Source organism: Pseudophryne corroboree, chromosome 6, assembly GCF_028390025.1.
Source record: "Pseudophryne corroboree isolate aPseCor3 chromosome 6, aPseCor3.hap2, whole genome shotgun sequence".
Lineage (NCBI taxonomy): Eukaryota > Metazoa > Chordata > Amphibia > Anura > Myobatrachidae > Pseudophryne > Pseudophryne corroboree.
The window spans coordinates 82,797,095-82,818,413 of record NC_086449.1 but is presented as its reverse complement, the minus strand read 5'-3'; the positions used below and the strand labels follow the sequence as shown (position 1 = coordinate 82,818,413).

Below are 21,319 nucleotides of genomic sequence, written 5' to 3'. Positions count from 1 at the left end.
AATCTGACTAGAGAGTGACAAGCACTTTCAATCTCACCTATTATTATATAGGCCTTATGTTTTTGTTTTTTCCCCCGAATATATTTATTAATTTTTTCATCAAATCATACAAAGGTTGCATATGTCAGACATAGTGGAAAATCACATTGTATAACCCTTCCAATATTTATACAACAGATGATGGCCCAAAGAGTATAGGATACATAAAGGTGTAATTTAGTTATTTCCTGGGCTGTAACAATGATAATTCACCTATGATCAACAGGTCCGAACCATATAACAAATACACAGTCCAAACACCTCAGTACCATTCAATGTAAACAGAAAGGAGTATAGAAAGAAAAGAGAAGAGAGACAATTACAAAGGGACAAAAAACCAGGAAAGAGTAGCACCTCGAATAAGGTGGTGGTGGTGGTGGTGGGGGGGGATTAGCTATATTGATATTAAGCATATTATGCGTTTCTCCAAAACATACAGCAGCTACATTACCTATACCACTATGTAACACGTCATCTCACCGCGTGATTTCACATCAAGCAATACCAGTAAAGTGCCATGTAAACTTGAAATTTAAGGACATAAACTCATATCAATCCGAGAGATGAACAGTTTCAGACAATTTCCTGTAATGAAACCAATCAGTTTGCTCAAATATTTTAAAAATTGCATTTCTAGTATCCTCCGATAAGGTTTCAATATATGGTCCCCATTTACGATAAAATCTCACCACTCCCGTCTCCACATCCGGCTGAGTTGCATACCTATCAAAATATAGTGTTTTCAGAAGCATTGTGTGCACAGTTTCCAACCTTGGTCTAGTTTTGTAGATCCAAAGCGTCATTATTAATTTCTTCGCCATCGTCACCAGCAGTATCAAGAACTGACGTAAATTTGGGTCAGAAGAACTCAAATCCCAGTTTCGAAAGTTTGCGAAAAGCAGCGCCAAAGGATCTAACGATACTCTGCAAGAGAATGTCTGGGATATATAATTTACAACCTTGTTCCAGAATTTCTTAATGACCCCACATGCCCATAAGTTATGTAGTAGTGTAGCTGATGTAGCTCCACATTTCAGACATTTGCCCGTTTCTTCAGGCACATAATGCTTCCTCTGCGCCTGGGATATATAAGCTCTGTGTATAACTTTTAAGTGAACCTCCTGTAGTGAGACGGATTGGAGAGACTTCATCACATAAGCGTAATTCTTAAACATATCTGAACCCGTTAGGTCTGGGTCCAACTCTACACACCAGGGGGCACATATTTTACTCCAGTTAGTCGAAGTAGTTGTCGACATAAGGTCATTATATAAGAATCTTGTTCTGTAGGTAATGGTTTTAGTTAAATTCAATAGAGCTACCAACGGACCTAAGGACATAGAGGGTAATTGTGCCCCATACAAAGACATAACATAGTGTTTAACTTGAAGATAGGGGTATAGGTATAGATCCAACAAACTTTCTTCTTTAAAGGCTGAGTAGGACAGAAGCTTCCCGCCTGGGTCAAACACATCGGAAGTAATACGGAGACCTTTCATTTTCAGTCAGGTAAAGGCAGAGGAATTTAGACCAGGGGAAAATAGCAAATTACCCCAGAGGGGTATCATGGGTGAAAGAGTGGGGTTCCTATTCATAATTTTATTAATTGCCCACCAAGAATTGTATGTATCTGTAAAAAAATATGTTGTGAAGTATGTGTTGTGGTATAAACTTCCGTGGGGTGTGTAATAGTGCACCCAGAGAGTAAGGAGAACAAAATAAACAATCTAGTGCATATATCGAGAACTGATCCCTTTCTAGTAGCCAATCCGTCACATATCTGAAAAATATAGAATGGGAAAATTTTATCAAGTCCGGCAATCCTAGTCCACCATCTGATCTAGAGAGATGAAGTTTGGACCTAGCTATTCTCGGCCGTTTAGAGTTCCATATAAAAGCAGAGAATCCTTTATATAGTGTTTTCACATCCGAATCAGAGATCCGGATTGGCAACATCTGCATTGTGTACATGATTTTTGGAAAAATAACAGTTTTAAGAGGTCTTATGTTTTATAGTTCCTTTATGTTAGTTACATATGAGAGCAGCTGTGATGCACAGAAAACAACAAAGATAAATATGTAACATGTTTATTAGAACTCTATATTGGATTATTTCCTGAACATTAGATAGTAGGGGCCTTATTCAGAGTGAGGCAGAGATGTGTCTGTCTTTAGTCTGTATGCATGTATTGTTTGCAATATGCAGATTTTTTTTTCATTTGTGTGACAGACATTTTATACTGCTCACCACTAGGGTTCCGAGATCAGGGTTGGAGTAAGTGTGCAGGGGGTCGGTATGTGATCCCGCCGCGCGGGATGCTGAATGTCAGTATACCTACATCGGCATCCCGGACACTAGAATGCCGGCAGGGAGGCAAGCGCAACGAAGCCCCTTGCGGGGCTCGGTAGAGAGCTTTGCTCACCACAGGTTCTATTCTCCCCTAGAGGGGGAATCACCCACCTCGCCAGTATAATACCCCCGTCAGGATTCTGGCGTCGGTATTGAAACAGCCAGGATCCATCCCGACAGGCTGTATGTTAACCGCATATCGTGTGCAGATGCGGCCAGGGTATAGTAAGAGCGTGTAGTTGCATAGTGCAATGGAAATGGCCAGCTACGTAACAGGAGCAAACAATGCAGCCCCAGTTGTCTCACAGAGCACACTGATAACGACGATGACTGCGTTCGATGAATACACACCCATTTACGCAAAATATCTAATGATGATGACTGCGTCAAATGAACACCCATTTATGCAAGATCTGTAATGATGATGAATGCGTCCGATGCAACCACACCCATTTCTGCAAAATCCCTAAAACTACTGCAGTTTTTAAAAGTCACTTTACACTGCAGTGCACACTGGCTCTGCACACATAAAGAGTGATTCATACTCAGCTGGGGAAGGAGAAGAGGGCACACTCGTACACTGTATAAGTGTTCTTTTGAAAATGAAATCCTATTTGCGTCCGCTTGGCTTAGTATTTCAGATACTCCAATCCACGTGGGAGCTTATTATCTGCTCCGTCTGGCCATTAACTCTACTGTGTTTCCATTTGTGTACTGTGATCTTTAGCACTTTGAGAGCTCACACTGTACCCACGCCTCCGGTCGTGCTCCAGTCACACCACACGTGGGGATATGAAGGGGAGGGAGCCGTAGCTACCGACTTGAATTACGACCGACTCTGATCTGATGGCAAGAATCATTTTTGATTTTTATCCAGGACACATTTTGATACTATGTTTGCATCTCATTCTAACTAAGGCCCAAAATTCACAGTGTAGCTATTAACCCACACATCAGCCAGTCCAACTATTTATCAATATAGGCAGCATACGTAGGAATGTCATGTCCAATCTCATCATTGGGGCCTGTAAGTGTGGTCAAAGATGGTCACACATAGAGAATTATAAGGCTATTTGCTGTCGCCTGATTGACAAGGCCAATAACGACCCAACTGATTTCCATTGTTCAGGCTGCAATATTTCAGTGTGCATGGGCAAAACTCGCAACTGTCCTGATTTAGGCGTGAAGGTCCTGATTCAGTGTGACCACGTCAATTACGGAGGGGGTGTTGCATGTTTACCTCCAATTTCCGAGGGACCTTACTTAAGCCGAAGTTGGTAGTCATTGCAATTCCACGTTGTGACTCAGCCAGAGACATAATGTGATCACTACCTGGAGACTTCTTAAATGAAATCCAAACAAAGGTAATATAATTAAGGCAAATGAAGGGAATCCTGAGCGCACACGTTCCACCTTGTATCCTGCGCTTCCCACTTCTGTGCTATGTTACTGGCTATGTACATTTATTAAATCATTAGCTTTAGTTATATAGTGCCAGCATGTTCCCCCGTGCTTCACATGTACACAGTATAAAACCAAGACTGGGTATGTCACAGGCAGACAAGGCGGCAGGAGAGCCCTGCTCACAAGAAGCGAGCACACATTAATTGTATGGGCTGTTATAATTAAGGTAAGCATTAGGAGTGTTGCGCTGAGGAGGACGGCCCCAGAAGTCACTGGTGAGATCAGGGAAGCATTAGAGGTATACGGCCCCCGTTTAATAATTGCTCGCAGCCGTCAGCTGCCTGTCAGCGTGCTTCCCATGCGGCTACCATAATAGAAGCTATATTTAAAACTTGCTGGGATAGGAGAGAGCAGACAGGAAAATCACAGTCTTTTTGCCAACGAAAGAATAAACAAGACATGTATTACCTGAGCGACACAGGAGAAAAGTGCTATATAAGTGTTGTCGTGGTATTATTATAACCTGCAGTAATGTCAGATGAGGCTGAGGATGTTTTATTACACTTCATCACAGTGTTTCTGGAAGGATACGTAATCACAGGCCATCTGACTCTACAGACAGAGAGGGTGATTCCAAGTCGGACGCAGACAGTAACAACATCTTTATGGTAATGTTGGTGCCTTATTGAGGCCTATTGAGATGCCCAACTTCTGTGGCGTGATTCCACCAATGTGCACTATTGGCAGACTGTTGTGCACTAAGATGGAAGACTCTTGTGCACTAAGAAGCACTATTGGCAGTCTAATGTACAATAAGACACACTATTGGCAGACTGTTGTGCACTAAGATGCACTATTACCAGACTGTTGTGCACTAAAACGCACTATTGACAGATTGTTGTGCACTAAGATAGACAATTGGCAGACTGTTGTGCGCTAAGACGTACTGTTGGCAGGTTGGGATGCGGGCACTCTAAATCCCGGCACCAGAAGACCGACATGTGGCCAAAATGCTGGCGCCGGAACTCCAACATCACTTGGAATGCCGACGCCAGAATCCCGACCACAAACATCCTCACTGTAAGTATGCCAGGATCTCCTAGATTTTACCCACGGGGTGTGTGTGAGTGTGTGTTGGGTTGGTTAGGTTTAGGCTGCAGGGGGAGGGTTAGAAATAGACTACGGGAGAGTGGGTTAGGTTTCGGGGAGGGGAGTTAGGGTAGGCTGTGGGGAAGGGGGTGTGAGGCACCACTGGGGAGGGTTAAGGTTAGGCTGCAGGAGGGGAGGGCATCGGGATGCCGATGTCAGTCTTATGACAGCCGGCATCCCAAATGCCAGCATCCCGTATAACACCTCTTGGCAGACTATTGTGCACAAAGATGCACTGTTGGCTGACTTTTATGCACTAAGACGCACTATTGGCAGGTTGTTGTGTGTTAAGACGCACTGTTGGCAAACTATCGGAATGGCCTTTCGGACATTGCACATGCTTATGACAGGCACAGAATGCCCGACTCACCATGGCTGCCACTGTCAGTTTAACTGCTGACACCACACCCCCACATCATGTCCGCGTCTTGTAGCCACTACTGTGAATAGAGGAACTGGGGGCAGAATTATTATCCCAAAGATCCGGCTGACCTTCGTGTCAGTCACACTTGGTTAGCCAATAGGGGAGTGGTAATATGGGTATTAGTTTGCTGTCCTAGGAACCTAGTCAGAAGGCTATGACCTATGTATCGGGCACAGTAAAGCCCAAACCCTCTCGCAGAAGTCCCTGGTGAAAACCACCGATACATCAGACACTGCATCTCTGCAGAAGTTGCGAGAATGAAATAGAAAATGTGCCTGAATGAAAGAGAGAATTAACCCCTTCAGTGGTATGCATGGACATCTTCCGGAAGATTTCCGTGCATACTACTAGTACTGGCTGATTTCCCGGGGACAGGCGTGCGGCGCCCGGGAATCAGCATAAGCTATTGTGGGGTTAAGCCCGCCCCCCGGACTCCTATTATGCTGATTCTCGGAAATTATCGCTGACGCTGGCGATGCCCGCGGGTGATCGCCCTCCTGCACTCCCCCCCAGCACTTTAACCCCTGCACTCACTAAATTCAGCACTCAGTGAATGTAAAAACACACCGTGGGAAGTGTGTATTTCTCTTACGTCCTAGAGGATACTGGGATCCACATTAGTACCATGGGGTATAGAAGGGGTCCACTAGTAGCCTTGGGCACTTTAAGAAATCAGTAGTGTTAACTGGCTCCTCCCTCTATGCCCCTCCTACCAGACTCAGTTTAGAAACTGTGCCCAGAGGAGCTGGTCACGCTTAGGGAAGCTCCTGAAGAGTTTTCTGCATTTATTTACTATTTTGTTGTTTTCAGGCAGGGCTGCTTGATACCAGCCTGCCTTCTTCGTGGGACTTAGGGAGGAGAACGGCCCAACTTCCTGGAGAGTTAATGGTCTCTTTTCTCCGTTGACAAGACACTGAGCTCCTGAGGGAGATATTCGCAAGCCACTCCACGGAGCAGCATACCCTCCCGCAGCACGCCGCCACTCCTAACGGAGCCAGAAGAGTGGTGAGTACAGCGCCGGCGTCCCGGTTAGTGGGTCACCGGTGGGAATGGCGGCACAAGGGTAGGAGCGCAGCATTGAGTACAGGCTGCACACCAGGGGGCTCAGAAGAACATACGGCGGTGTTTGTCCGGCTGTCAGGGAAGCGCTGAGACACCAATGATACCCACACTTGCACCCATGACTGACAAGAATTTTAACCCTTTGTTACTGTGAAAAGTTCCTCAGGCCAGTCTAAATAAAAGCGGGAAGCTGCGCGCCATTAAGGGGGCGGGACTTCACTATGAGCGGATCAAGCAGCTCACCAGCGACATTTTCCCTCTGCAGCATGCTCTGACAGGAATCACAGGGAAGCGCAGCTCCTCCACAAAGACTCCAAGTCTCCTCAGCGATACCAGGAGGTCTTAGAAGGGGGGAGTAGTGTTATATACTAAGGACTTAGTGTGGCGACCCATCTGATAATTTTTGGCTATAGGGGCGCTGTGTGTGACTGGCTCTGATTTCTGTGTCTCCCTAGGGGCTCTGTGTGAGTTAAAATGTGTTTTCCCCTTCTGTGTGTGGGTGTGTGTGTCCCTTCACATTGGGGGTCATTCCAAGTTGATTGCTCGCTGACAATTTTCGCAGCACAGTGATCAGGGCAAAAGATGGCATTTCTGCGCATGCGTGATGTACGGTACAACGAACGATGTGATTTTGCACAGGCTCTAGCGAAGAATTAAGTCGCACTGACGGCCGCAGAGTGATTGACATGAAGTGGGCATTTCTGGGTGTCAACTGACCGTTTTCAGGGAGTGTTTGGAAAAACGCAGGCGTGCCAGGGAATACGCAGGCGTGGCTGGGCGGGTGTATGACGTCAAATCCGGACATGAATAGGCTGAGGTGATCGCAAGCGCTGTGTAAGTTCTGAGCTTCTCTGAAACTGCACAAACTGTTTTTGCAGAGCGCGGCTGCACAAGCGTTCGCACTTCTGCTAAGCTAAAATACACTCCCAGTGGGCGGCGGCATAGCGTTTGCACGGCTGCTAAAAACTGCTAGCGAACGATCAACTCAGAATGACCCCCATTACCATGTCCAGGGACTGTGTTTCCTGCACTGCTGAGTGCCTTTCTTTCCCTGGAGACTCACTACCCTGTACCCAGGATAGTGCTCATTCTCAGGCTAGTGGGGCAGAACCCCCATGGTTAGCTTCCATTAAAGGGATGATATTGAATATTTCATCTAAATTATCCAATAATGAGAAAGAGACACAAATTTTAGGACAGTCTATGGATGACCAGATAAATAGAGATTCAGTTCTCGGGTATGGGTTGTTGGGTCGACCCAACTTAAGTCGACACTCATTAGGTCGACCACTGAAGATCAACATTGCCATTAGTTCGATATGGGCATTAGGTCGACATGTACTAGGTCGACAGGGCAAAAGGTCGGCGTGAGTTTTTTTTACTGTTTTTGGGGGGTAATTCCAAGTTGATCGCAGCAGGAAATGTTTTAGCAGTTGGGCAAAACCATGTGCACTGCAAGGGGGGCAGATATAACATTCGCAGAGAGAGTTAGATTTGGGTGGATTATTTTGTTTCTGTGCAGGGTAAATACTGGCTGCTTTATTTTTACACTGCAATTTAGATTGCAGATTGAATTTACCACACCCAAATCTATCTCTCTCTGCACATGTTATATCTGCCCCCCCCCCCCCCCCCCTGCAGTGCACATGGTTTTGCCCAACTGCTACAAAAATCAGTCTATTGCTCGCTGGACCAGGCTTACTATCCAGCAGGCTTATTCATTGGCAGGTTTGCCGGTTCCTAAAGTGCATGCCCACTCTACTAGGTCTGTGGGTTCTTCCTGGGCGGCTGCCTGGGGTGTCTCGGCTTTACAGCTCTGCCGAGCAGCTACTTGGTCAGGATCGAACACGTTTGCTAAGTTCTACAAGTTCGATACTTTGGCCTCTGAGGACCTTCAGTTTGGTCAATCAGTTCTGCTGGAGCCTCAGCACTCTCCCACTCGGTTTGGGAGCTTTGGTACATCCCCATGATACTAATGTGGACCCCAGTATCCTCTAGGATGCAAGAGAAAATATGATTTTAATTACCTACCGGTAAATCTTTTTCTCGTAGTCCGTAGAGGATACTGGGCACCCGCCCAGTGCTTTGTGTTTCCTGCCCTGTTACTTTGTTAAGTAATGTTGTTGGTGCAGCCGTTGCTGTTCCTGTTTAGTTTGGTTAGCATGGCTTTCCTCTTGTTTGTGTGTGCGGGTTCGTATCTCACCACTGGTCTGTTACATCCTTCCTCAGAATATGTCCGTCTCCTCTGGCACAGTTTATAGACTGAGTCTGGTAGGAGGGGCATAGAAGGAGGAGCCAGTGCACACTATTGATTTCTTAAAGTGCACAAGGCTCCTAGTGGACCCATCTATACCCCATGGTACGAATGTGGACCCCAGTATCCTCCAGGGACATGCAGTCAGGGGAGGCAGAGCCTCACCTGTCATGCTCCCTACCATACTCACTATAAAAATGATTGGGATAACACAAAGAAGATAATTATAACTCATAAGCATCTTCTTTGTACTAAAGCAATCATTTTTATAGATAAAACTTACCAGATTTTCAGGGCTCCTTAAATTGCAGGGAGAGATAGAGATGAGGCAGCGGCAACTCAGCCTCATCTCTCACACTGTCAGCCACTGTCTATGCTGTGGGGCTGGGCTACACAGCGGCCAATCAGACCACATAGAACAGGGAAATTGGAGGCATGTCTCACAGTGGGGGCGTTCTTGAGCTCTGATGGACAGCTCGGATTGGTCATGTGACCATTCCAGGAAGTGTAGGAAGATCAGAGCTGAGCAGTGTGGCAGGGGAGGAGGGAAATGGGGACCCGCAGTGCCAGCAGCCGCCCCTGCACAGTGACTGTGGTGAGTAGCAGCCAGTGTGGGGACAGGACTCTGCATTTGTGTGTGTGTGTCTGTGTGTGTTTGTCATCTGTAGTGAGTGCAGGGACAGGAGTGTGTGTGTGTGTGTGTGTGTGGCCAGGGCCGGCTTCAGGCCTACTAGTACCCTGAGCGAGAACATGTATAAGCGCTCCCACCCCTATACGCTCCAGGAAAAGTGGGCGTGGCCTCATAACTTCATATTATTAGACTATAAATAAATATTTTTTCACACCCCCTCTAGGCAGCCTTACACATAACAGCCACAGTAGTGTTCCAAACACACAATGTCTCCAGTATAGTGCCAGATACACATAATGTGCAGTGCCAGATAGACATGATATGCCCCGCAGCAGTGTCAGTTACACATGACATGCCCCGCAGCAGTGCCAGCTACACATGACATGCCCAGCAGCCATGCCAGCTATACATGACATGCCCCCCAGCAGTGCCAGCTACACACAATATGGCCCCCAGCAGTGCCAGCTACACATGATAGTGTTCACTTTTTAGGGCAGGGTGCTGATCACAGGGAGGGCACATTTTTAAGTTAGGAGGGTAAAATGATGTACATACTGTAATGCTTAGTGCTCATCTACCTACATGCCAAAGCATGGACAGTGCGTGGCGAAGGCGGGCAGCAAAAAATAAGAATTTACTTACCGATAATTCTATTTCTCGTAGTCCGTAGTGGATGCTGGGGACTCCGTAAGGACCATGGGGAATAGCGGCTCCGCAGGAGACTGGGCACATCTAAAGAAAGCTTTAGGACTATCTGGTGTGCACTGGCTCCTCCCCCTATGACCCTCCTCCAAGCCTCAGTTAGGATACTGTGCCCGGACGAGCGTACACAATAAGGAAGGATTTTGAATCCCGGGTAAGACTCATACCAGCCACACCAATCACACCGTACAACTTGTGATCTGAACCCAGTTAACAGCATGATAACAGAGGAGCCTCTAGAAAAGATGGCTCACTACAGCAATAACCCGATTTTTTGGTAACAATAACTATGTACCAGTATTGCAGACAATCCGCACTTGGGATGGGCGCCCAGCATCCACTACGGACTACGAGAAATAGAATTATCGGTAAGTAAATTCTTATTTTCTCTAACGTCCTAAGTGGATGCTGGGGACTCCGTAAGGACCATGGGGATTATACCAAAGCTCCCAAACGGGCGGGAGAGTGCGGATGACTCTGCAGCACCAATTGAGAGAACTCCAGGTCCTCCTCAGCCAGGGTATCAATTTTGTAGAATTTTACAAACGTATTTGCTCCTGACCAAGTAGCTGCTCGGCAAAGTTGTAAAGCCGAGACCCCTCGGGCAGCCGCCCAAGATGAGCCCACCTTCCTTGTGGAGTGGGCATTTACAGATTTTTGGCTGTGGCAGGCCTGCCACAGAATGTGCAAGCTGAATTGTACTACAAATCCAACGAGCAATAGTCTGCTTAGAAGCAGGAGCACCCAGCTTGTTGGGTGCATACAGGATAAACAGCGAGTCAGATTTTCTGACTCCAGCCGTCCTGGAAACATATATTTTCAGGGCCCTGACAACGTCTAGCAACTTGGAGTCCTCCAAGTCCCTAGTAGCCGCAGGCACCACAATAGGTTGGTTCAGGTGAAACGCTGAAACCACCTTAGGGAGAAACTGAGGACGAGTCCTCAATTCCGCCCTGTCCGAATGGAAAATCAGATAAGGGCTTTTACAGGATAAAGCCGCCAATTCTGACACGCGCCTGGCCCAGGCCAGGGCCAACAGCATGACCACTTTCCATGTGAGATATTTTAACTCCACAGATTTAAGTGGTTCAAACCAATGTGACTTTTGGAACCCAAAAAACTACATTGAGATCCCAAAGTGCCACTGGAGGCACAAAAGGAGGCTGTATATGCAGTACCCCTTTTACAAACGTCTGAACTTCAGGGACTGAAGCTAGTTATTTTTGGAAGAAAATTGACAGGGCCGAAATTTGAACTTTAATGGACCCCCATTTCAGGCCCATAGACACTCCTGTTTGCAGGAAATGTAGGAATCGACCCAGTTGAATTTCCTTCGTCGGGCCTTACTGGCCTCGCACCACGCAACATATTTTCGCCAAATGCGGTGATAATGTTTTGCGGTTACATCCTTCCTGGCTTTGATCAGGATAGGGATGACTTCATCCGGAATGCCTTTTTTCCTTCAGGATCCGGCGTTCAACCGCCATGCCGTCAAACGCAGCCGCGGTAAGTCTTGGAACAGACAGGGTCCTTGTTGGAGCAGGTCCCTTCTTAGAGGTAGAGGCCACGGATCCTCCGTGAGCATCTCTTGAAGTTCCGGTTACCAAGTCCTTCTTGGCCAATCCGGAGCCACGAATATAGTGCTTACTCCTCTCCATCTTATCAATCTCAGTACCTTGGGTATGAGAGGCAGAGGAGGGAACACATACACTGACTGGTACACCCACGGTGTTACCAGAGCGTCTACAGCTATTGCCTGAGGGTCCCTTGACCTGGCGCAATACCTGTCGAGTTTTTCCCAACGGTTTATAATCATGTGGAAGACTTCTGGGTGAAGTCCCCACTCTCCCGGGTGGAGGTCGTGCTGAGGAAGTCTGCTTCCCAGTTGTCCACTCCCGGAATGAATACTGCTGACAGTGCTATCACATGATTTTCCGCCCAGCGAAGAATCCTTGCAGCTTCTGCCATTGCCCTCCTGCTTCTTGTGCCACCCTGTCTGTTTACGTGGGTGACTGCCGTGATGTTGTCCGACTGGATCAACACCGGCTGACCTTGAAGCAGAGGTCTTGCTAAGCTTAGAGCATTGTAAATGGCCCTTAGCTTCAGGATATTTATGTGAAGTGATGTCTCCAGGCTTGACCATAAGCCCTGGATATTCCTTCCCTGTGTGACTGCTCCCCAGCCTCGCAGGCTGGCATCCGTGGTCACCAGGACCCAGTCCTGAATGCCGAATCTGCGGCCCTCTAGAAGATGAGCACTCTGCAACCACCACAGGAGGGACACCCTTGTCCTTGGTGACAGGGTTATCCGCTGATGCATCTGAAGATGCGACCCGGACCATTTGTCCAGCAGGTCCCACTGGAAAGTTCTTGCGTGGAATCTCCGGGAGAAACACCTTTTTCTGGACTGTGTCCAGGATCATCCCTAGGAACAGAAGACAAGTCGTCGGAACCAGCTGCGATTTTGGAATATTGAGAATCCAATCGTGCTGCCGCAACACTACCTGAGATAGTGCTACACCGACCTCCAACTGTTCCCTGGATCTTACCCTTATCAGGGAATCGTCCAAGTAAGGGATAACTAAAATTCCCTTCCTTCGAAGGAATATCATCATTTCGGCCATTACCTTGGTAAAGACCCGGGGTGCCGTGGACCATCCATACGGCAGCGTCTGAACTGATAGTGACAGTTCTGTACCATAAACCTGAGGTACCCTTGGTGAGAAGGGTAAATTTTGACATGAAGGTAAGCATCCTTGATGTCCCGAGACATCATGTAGTCCCCTTCTTCCAGGTTCGCAATCACTGCTCTGAGTGACTCAATCTTGAATTTGAACCTCTGTATGTAAGTGTTCAAAGATTTTAGATTTAGAATCGGTCTCACCGAGCCGTCCGGCTTCGGTACCACAACAGTGTGGAATAATACCCCGTTCCCTGTTGCAGGAGGGGTACCTTGATTATCACCTGCTGGGAATACAGCTTGTGAATGGCTTCCAAAACTGTCTCCCTGTCAGAAGGAGACATCCGTAAAGCCGACTTTAGGAAAACGGCGAGGGGGAGACGTCTCGAATTCTAATTTGTACCCCTGAGATATCATCTGAAGGATCCAGGGGTCTACTTGCGAGTGAGCCCACTGCGCGCTGAAATTCATTGAGACGGGCCCCCACCGTGCCTGATTCTGCTTGTAAAGCCCCAGCGTCATACTGAGGGCTTGGCAGAGGTGGGAGAGGGTTTCTGTTCCTGGGAACTGGCTGATTTCTGCAGCCTTTTTCCTCTCCCTCTGTCACGGGGCAGAAATGAGGAACATTTTGCCCGCTTGTCCACGAAAAGACTGCGCCTGATAATACGGCGTCTTCTCATGTTGAGAGGCGACCTGGGGTACAAACGTGGATTTCCCAGCTGTTGCCGTGGCCACCAGGTCTGAAAGACCGACCCCAAATAACTCCTCCCCTTATTAAGGCAATACTTCCAAATGCCGTTTGGAATACGCATCACCTGACCACTGACGTGTCCATAACCCTCTGCTGGTAGAAATGGACAACGCACTTAGACTTGATGCCAGTCGGCAAATATTCCGCTGTGCATCACGCATATATAGAAATGCATCTTTTAAATGCTCTATAGGCAAAAATATACTGTCCCTATCTAGGGTATCAATATTTTCAGTCAGGGAATCCGACCACGCCAACCCAGCACTGCACATCCAGGCTGAGGCGATTGCTGGTCGCAGTATAACACCAGTATGTGTGTAAATACATTTTAGGATACCCTCCTGCTTTCTATCAGCAGGATCCTTAAGGGCGGCCATCTCAGGAGAGGGTAGAGCCCTTACAAGCGTGTGAGCGCTTTATCCACCCTAGGGGGTGTTTCCCAACGCACCCTAACCTCTGGCGGGAAAGGATATAATGCCAATAACATTTTAGAAATTATCAGTTGTTATCGGGCGAAAACCACGCATCATCACACACCTCATTTAATTTCTCAGATTCAGGAAAACTACAGGTAGTTTTTCCTCACCGAACATAATACCCCTTTTTGGTGGTACTCGTATTATCAGAAATGTGTAAAACATTTTTCATTGCCTCAATCATGTAACGTGTGGCCCTACTGGAAGTCACATTTGTCTCTTCACCGTCGACACTGGAGTCAGTATCCGTGTCGGCGTCTATATCTGCCATCTGAGGTAACGGGCGCTTTAGAGCCCCTGACGGCCTATGAGACGTCTGGACAGGCACAAGCTGAGTAGCCGGCTGTCTCATGTTAACCACTGTCTTTTATACAGAGCTGACACTGTCACGTAATTCCTTCCAACAGTTCATCCACTCAGGTGTCGACCCCCTAGGGGGTGACATCACTATTACAGGCAATCTGCTCCGTCTCCACATCATTTTTCTCCTCATACATGTCGACACAAACGTACCGACATACAGCACACACACAGGGAATGCTCTGATAGAGGACAGGACCCCACTAGCCCTTTGGGGAGACAGAGGGAGAGTTTGCCAGCACACACCAAAGCGCTATATATATACAGGGATAACCTTATATAAGTGTTTTTCCCCTTATAGCTGCTGTATTGTTAATACTGCGCCTAATTAGTGCCCCCCTCTCTTTTTTAACCCTTTCTGTAGTGTAGTGACTGCAGGGGAGAGCCAGGGGAGCTTCCCTCCAACGGAGCTGTGAGGGAAAATGGCGCCAGTGTGCTGAGGAGATAGGCTCCGCCCCTTTTTCGTGGACTTTTCTCCTGCTTTTTTATGGATTCTGGCAGGGGTTAAAATTCATCCATATAGCCCTGGGGGCTATATGTGATGTATTTTCGCCAGCCAAGGTGTTTTTATTGCTGCTCAGGGCGCCCCCCCCTAGCGCCCTGCACCCTCAGTGACCGAAGTGTGAAGTGTGCTGAGGAGCAATGGCGCACAGCTGCAGTGCTGTGCGCTACCTTGGTGAAGACAGGATGTCTTCTGCCGCCGATTTTCCGGACCTCTTCTGTCTTCTGGCTCTGTAAGGGGGCCGGCGGCGCGGCTCTGGGACCCATCCATGGCTGGGCCTGTGATCGTCCCTCTGGAGCTAATGTCCAGTAGCCTAAGAAGCCCAATCCACTCTGCACGCAGGTGAGTTCGCTTCTTCTCCCCTTAGTCCCTCGATGCAGTGAGCCTGTTGCCAGCAGGTCTCACTGAAAATAAAAAACCTAAACTAAAACTTTCACTAAGAAGCTCAGGAGAGCCCCTAGTGTGCACCCTTCTCGTTCGGGCACAGAGATCTAACTGAGGCTTGGAGGAGGGTCATAGGGGGAGGAGCCAGTGCCCACCAGATAGTCCTAAAGCTTTCTTTAGATGTGCCCAGTCTCCTGCGGAGCCGCTATTCCCCATGGTCCTTACGGAGTCCCCAGCATCCACTTAGGACGTTAGAGAAATTTAGGGGCGTTGTTTCGTGGGGAAGGTGTGTGGCCACATAATAGTGGCAATTCGCATTACACCACACAGTAGTGCAGCTAATACACATTGCACCAGGTAGAACCTCCTACACACACTGCGCCAGGCAGAGCACGTTAGACACTTTACGCCAGGCAGAGCACGTTAGACACTTTACGCCAGGCAGAGCACGTTAGACACTTTGCGCCAGGCAGAGCACTGAGACATAGTGCGCCAGGTAGAACACTGAGACACATTGCGCCAGGTAGAGCACTGAGACACATTGCGCCAGGTAGAGCACTGAGACACATTGCGCCAGGTAGAGCACTGAGACACATTGCGCCAGGTAGAGCACTGAGACACATTGCGCCAGGTAGAGCACTGAGACACGTTGTCTTGCCACAGACGCCTAGCGGGGACACTACATGATATGCTCCCCAGCCGGGCCAGCGACACGACATGCCCCCCAGCAGTGCCAGATACATAAATGGCCACACAGTGCCAGATATGTCCCCACAGTTCCAGATACATAAATGCCCCCACAGTGCCAGATACATAAATGCCCCCACAGTGCCAGATATGCCCCCACAGTGCTAGATAAATAAATGCCCCCACAGTGCCAGATACATAAATGCCCCCACAGTGCTAGATATGCCCCCACAGTGGCAGATAAAAAAATGCCGCCACAGTGCCAGATATGCCCCCACAGTGCCAGATACATAAATGCCCCCCATGCCAGATACATATATGCCCCCACAGTGCCAGATAAATAAATGCCCCCACAGTGCCAGATAAAAGCCGGGTGTGCTTCAAAGCGCTTGTGTGCGCTATACGCGCTCTGCGCGCCGGCGTCTGACATCAGACACCGGCGCCACACAGCGCGCACTGGCACACAGAACGGGACAGGGGAATGCTGCACAGGGCCGGCTCCAGGTTCGAATATGGCGGCGCCAGAGCGAGGCACCCATTATGGGTGGCGCCCCGCGCGGCCGCTCTATTCGAACATGCCTGGAGCCAGCCCTGTGTGTGGCAACTGTAGCGAGTACAGGGACAGGAGTGTGTGTCAACTCTAGTGAGTGTGGTGACTGGATTGTGTGTGTGTGGCATCTGTAGTGAGTGTGGGGACAGGTGTGTGTCATCTGTAGTGAATGTAGAGACAGGTGTGTGTGTGGCATCTGCAGTGAGTGTGGGGACAGGTGTGTGTGTCATCTGTAGTGAATGTGGGACAGATGTGTGTGTCATCTGTAGTGACTGGGAACAGGCGTGTGTGGCATCTGTAGTGAGTGTGGGGACAGGTGAGTGTGGGGACAGGTGTGTGTGTGGCATCTGTAGTGAGTGTGGGGACAGGTGAGTGTGGGGACAGGTGTGTGTGTGGCATCTGTAGTGAATGTGGGGACAGATGTGTGTGTCATCTGTAGTGACTGGGAACAGGCGTGTGTGGCATCTGTAGTGAGTGTGGGGACAGGTGAGTGTGGGGACAGGTGTGTGTGTGGCATCTGTAGTGAGTGTGGGGACAGGTGAGTGTGGGGACAGGTGTGTGTGTGGCATCTGTAGTGAATGTGGGGACAGATGAGTGTGGGGACAGGTGAGTGTGGGGACAGGTTGTGGCATCTGCAGTGACTGTGGGGACAGGCATGTGTGGCATCTGTAGTGAGTGTGGGGACAGGTGAGTGTGGGGACAGGTGTGTGTGTGTGTGTGTGTGGCATCTGCAGTGAGTGTGGGGACAGGCGTGTATGTCATCTGTAGTGAGTGCGGGGACAGGTGTGTGAGTGTGTGTGTGTCATCTGCAGTGAGTGTGGGGACAGGCGTGTGTGTATGGCATATGTAGTGAGTGCGGGGACAGGACTCTATGTGTGGCTACAGTAGTGAGACGTAGTGTACATATATGTTCCTGCTCAGAGCCGGGCATAGGCAAACTAGGCAATTGCCTAGGGCATTTGATATGCCTAGGGGCATCAGCAGCTTCTGCTGATTAAAATGATATGTGGCATGCCTATATTCTAAGTGTAGCATTTCATATACAGATACAGCCACAGTCTCACACAGTAGATAGGCATGCTGCATATAATTTTAATCAGCAGAAGCTGCTTGTGCATCCTAGACACATAGCAATGCAAATAAGATGCATTTTCATAAAAAAAGGTGCCCAACGTTAGCATTGATGCAAGATTTATGAGGACACATCTGTATCCAAGCAGAGGCAGAGGTCACAGTGTTAGTGGCAGTGTGAGTGCTGTGTGCATGTGAGTGGGTTGGTTGTGCGGGTTCACTATGGCTGGCCGGCGGTCGGGCTCCCGGCGACCAGCATACCGGCGCCGGGAGGCCGACCGCCGGCTTACCGACAGTGTGGCGAGCGCAAATGAGCCCCTTGCGGGCTCGCTGCGCTCGCCACGCTACGGGCACGGTGGCGCGCTACGCGCGCCACACTATTTTATTCTCCCTCTATGGGGGTCGTGGACCCCCACGAGGGAAAATAAGTGTCGGTATGCCGGCTGTCGGGCTCCCGGCGCCGGTATACTGAGCGCCGGGAGCCCGAGCGCCGGCATACAGAAGACCACCCGGTTGTGCAGTAGTGTTCAGAATATGTGTAAGGAGCATTATGTGTGTCATGTAAAAATGCATTAATAATGTGCAACATATGTGTAAGGGGCACTATGTGTGTCATTATGTGTATAAGGGTATTAATAATGTGTGGCATATGTGTAACAGGGTACTACTGTATGTGTGTCATTATGTGTATGGGGCCACTAATAATGTGCAGCAAATGTGTAGGGGGCACTAGGTGTATAAGGGCATTAATAATGTGCAGCATATGTGTAAGGGACATTATGTGTAAAAGGGCATTAATAAAGGTTGTCATAATGTGTAGGGCGCATTATGTTTATAAGGATAATAAGGTGTCTCATATGTGTAAGGGGCATTACTGTGTGGAATTATGTGTATAAATGCATTACTAATGTGTGGCATTATGTGTATAAGGTACTCTACTATGTGGCGTTGCGTATAGAAAGGGCACTACTGTGTCGTCTAATGTGAATAAAGAGCAATAGGGTGTGGTGTAATGTGAATAAGGAACAATTCAGTGTGATGTAATGTGAATAAGGGGCACTACTGTGAGGAGAAACGTTTATAAGGTAAAGTGATACTACTGTGCGATGTAATATGAATTATGGACACTATCGCATGATCAAATGTGAATAAAGTTGCAGTACTGTGTGGCGTAATTGGAATTGGGGTTACTATTGTGTGGCCATGCCCCTTGCCAGCAAAAACACACCCCTTTTTGGGCTGTGTGCCAAATGTGCGAGCTGTTCCTATTTAAAATATAGGGGGTACAAACACCAAAATAAGGAATGCTATGGGTGAGGGGTGATGGTGCTGGGAAAGAGGTGCAAGGTCAGAGGCGGAACCAGCGGTGGTGCTAGGGGGCACCAGCCAAAATCTTGCCTAGGGCTTCATATTGGTTAGGGCCGGCTCTGTTCCTGCTCTAGCCCCACCAGGTGCTGCTGACTATATAACTGATGTCTGTATTGCCCTGTGTACCCTCCTTCGCCCGGCCAGCGGTGATCTGCAGGTGAAAGTGCAATGGGGGGCATCTCACCCAGAGGTTAGTATGCACCAGTTAACTCACAAAACTAGGGTGATGGCTGTGCCCTGGCTATTACCTGGGGGTATGTTTTCCCGATGTTTGCATGGATGCAGTGCAGAGACATAAGACATTGTGTAGGGGGTGAGACAGGCTCCCATCACTGAGACCCACTACTATTTGTGCCTCCCCAGCCTCTGACCTCACCGCACGCCACTGGTATCATCTACGGACTACGAGAAAAGGATTTACCAGTAGGTAATTAAAATCCTATTTTTTAAAATAAAACCTGTGTAATGGTTTATGACACTGGCGATGCCCACGGCTGTTCCCCCGCGGGCGATCGCCCCCCTGCGCTTCAACCTCTGCACTCCCTGAATCTAAAAACTCACCATGGGAGGTGTGTATTTTTTTAATAAAACCCACCACTGAAGGGGTTAAGGAATTTTCAAGTGTGCTGTTTTACCATCAGCCACTTTGCAGAACCAGCCCTTACAGGGCTGCCCTATCATTATAAATATACAAATATGGCTACTAGCATGTAGTACATCAACAGCTTACTGACACCTTATATAAGTTATATCAGCACTCCCATTGGGATGAAACCAGTGCATTGTACAGCCAGGGACTGTAATCTATAGACATGGAAGACAGTCACTTATTCTCCAGAGGTTGGAGACTCCCGGCTTCTGCTATGATTTAAGCAGTGCTGTGTCCCCAGGGGCCCAGACACCTCCCCTGACTCTGCTCCACCGATCATTCTGAGTCACTTTCTAGCGTCTGACAACTGCTATGGTAGAGCTAAGCGTATGGCTGCTGCAAAGATCCATTAGAGAATTCTGAAGCTGCCATTCTAAGTAACTGATGAATAGAGCAGCTCATTATGGAATGCGATTTGGGCGTGATATTAGCGTCCAGAATCACATTGCAGTATGAGATTATTATGGCGGGATGTAACAATCTACCTCCGCAGGGGCAGGAGCTCCATCCCAGTGATGATATGTCGTTGCAGGACTATGCGCATGTGTGCCAAAACTAATATGCAGAGCCAGGCCTCGTGCTATAACTAATATGCAGAGCCAGGCCTCGTGCCATAACTAATATGCAGAGATAGGCCTTTTGCATACCTCCCAACTGTCCCGATTTTCGCTGGACAGTCCCGTTTTTTGGGTCTGTCCAGCTGTCCCTCCCGCGGGCCGTAGCGTCCCGCGGTGGGGGGGGGGGGCAGTTGGGGGGCTCCTGATCACTCACTGCTCTGCTCAGTTGAGAGCAGAGCGGCGGTAGATAGACGCGCACAGCGTCTATTCCAGTGAGTTAGAGGGAGAGGGGGCATGCCAGCAGCTCGCAGAGCGCTGGCCATGCCCCCTCAGTGACGAAAATGGGGCGTGGCTCACGATCGCGGGTCCTCCCGCGAAGCCACGCCCCCTACCACACAGGCCAGGTGCCAAGATGTCCCTCCTTCCTGTACTTGAATGTTGGGAGGTATGCTTGTGCCATAACTAATATGCAGAGACAGGCCTTGTGCCATAACTAATATGCAGAGCCAGGCCTTGTGCCAAAACTAATATGCAGAGACAGGCCTTGTGCCAAAACTAATATGCAGAGCCAGGCCTTGTGCCAAAACTAATATGCAGAGCCAGGCCTTGTGCCAAAACTAATATGCAGAGCCAGGCCCTGTGCCAATATACTAACAAATAGGAGTGCCAAAACTAATATGCAGAGCCAGGCCTCGTGCCATAACTAATATGCAGAGCCAGGCCTCGTGCCATAACTAATATGCAGAGATAGGCCTTTTGCATACCTCCCAACTGTCCAGATTTTCGCTGGACAGTCCCGTTGTTTGGGTCTGTCCAGCTGTCCCTCCCGCGGGCCGTAGCGTCCCGCGGTGGGGGGGGGGGGGGGGCAGTTGGGAGGCTCCTGATCACTCACTGCTCTGCTCAGTTGAGAGCAGAGCGGCGGTAGATAGACGCGCACAGCGTCTATTCCAGTGAGTTAGAGGGAGAGGGGGCATGCCAGCAGCTCACAGAGCGCTGGCCATGCCCCCTCAGTGACGAAAATGGGGCGTGGCTCACGATCGCGGGTCCTCCCGCGAAGCCACGCCCCCTACCACACAGGCCAGGTGCCAAGATGTCCCTCCTTCCTGTACTTGAATGTTGAGAGGTATGCTTGTGCCATAACTAATATGCAGAGACAGGCCTTGTGCCATAACTAATATGCAGAGCCAGGCCTTGTGCCAAAACTAATATGCAGAGCCAGGCTTTGTGCCAAAACTAATATGCAGAGCCAGGCCTTGTGCCAAAACTAATA

At 48.8% G+C, this 21,319-nt stretch overlaps 1 protein-coding gene across 1 annotated transcript in view; it reads right to left on the bottom strand.

Annotated features, from left to right (window-relative positions):
- The window catches only part of LOC134936364 (3',5'-cyclic-AMP phosphodiesterase 4B-like), a 943,065-nt gene that overhangs the window by 4,079 nt on the left and 917,667 nt on the right, over positions 1-21,319 (bottom strand). The window lies entirely within an intron of this gene.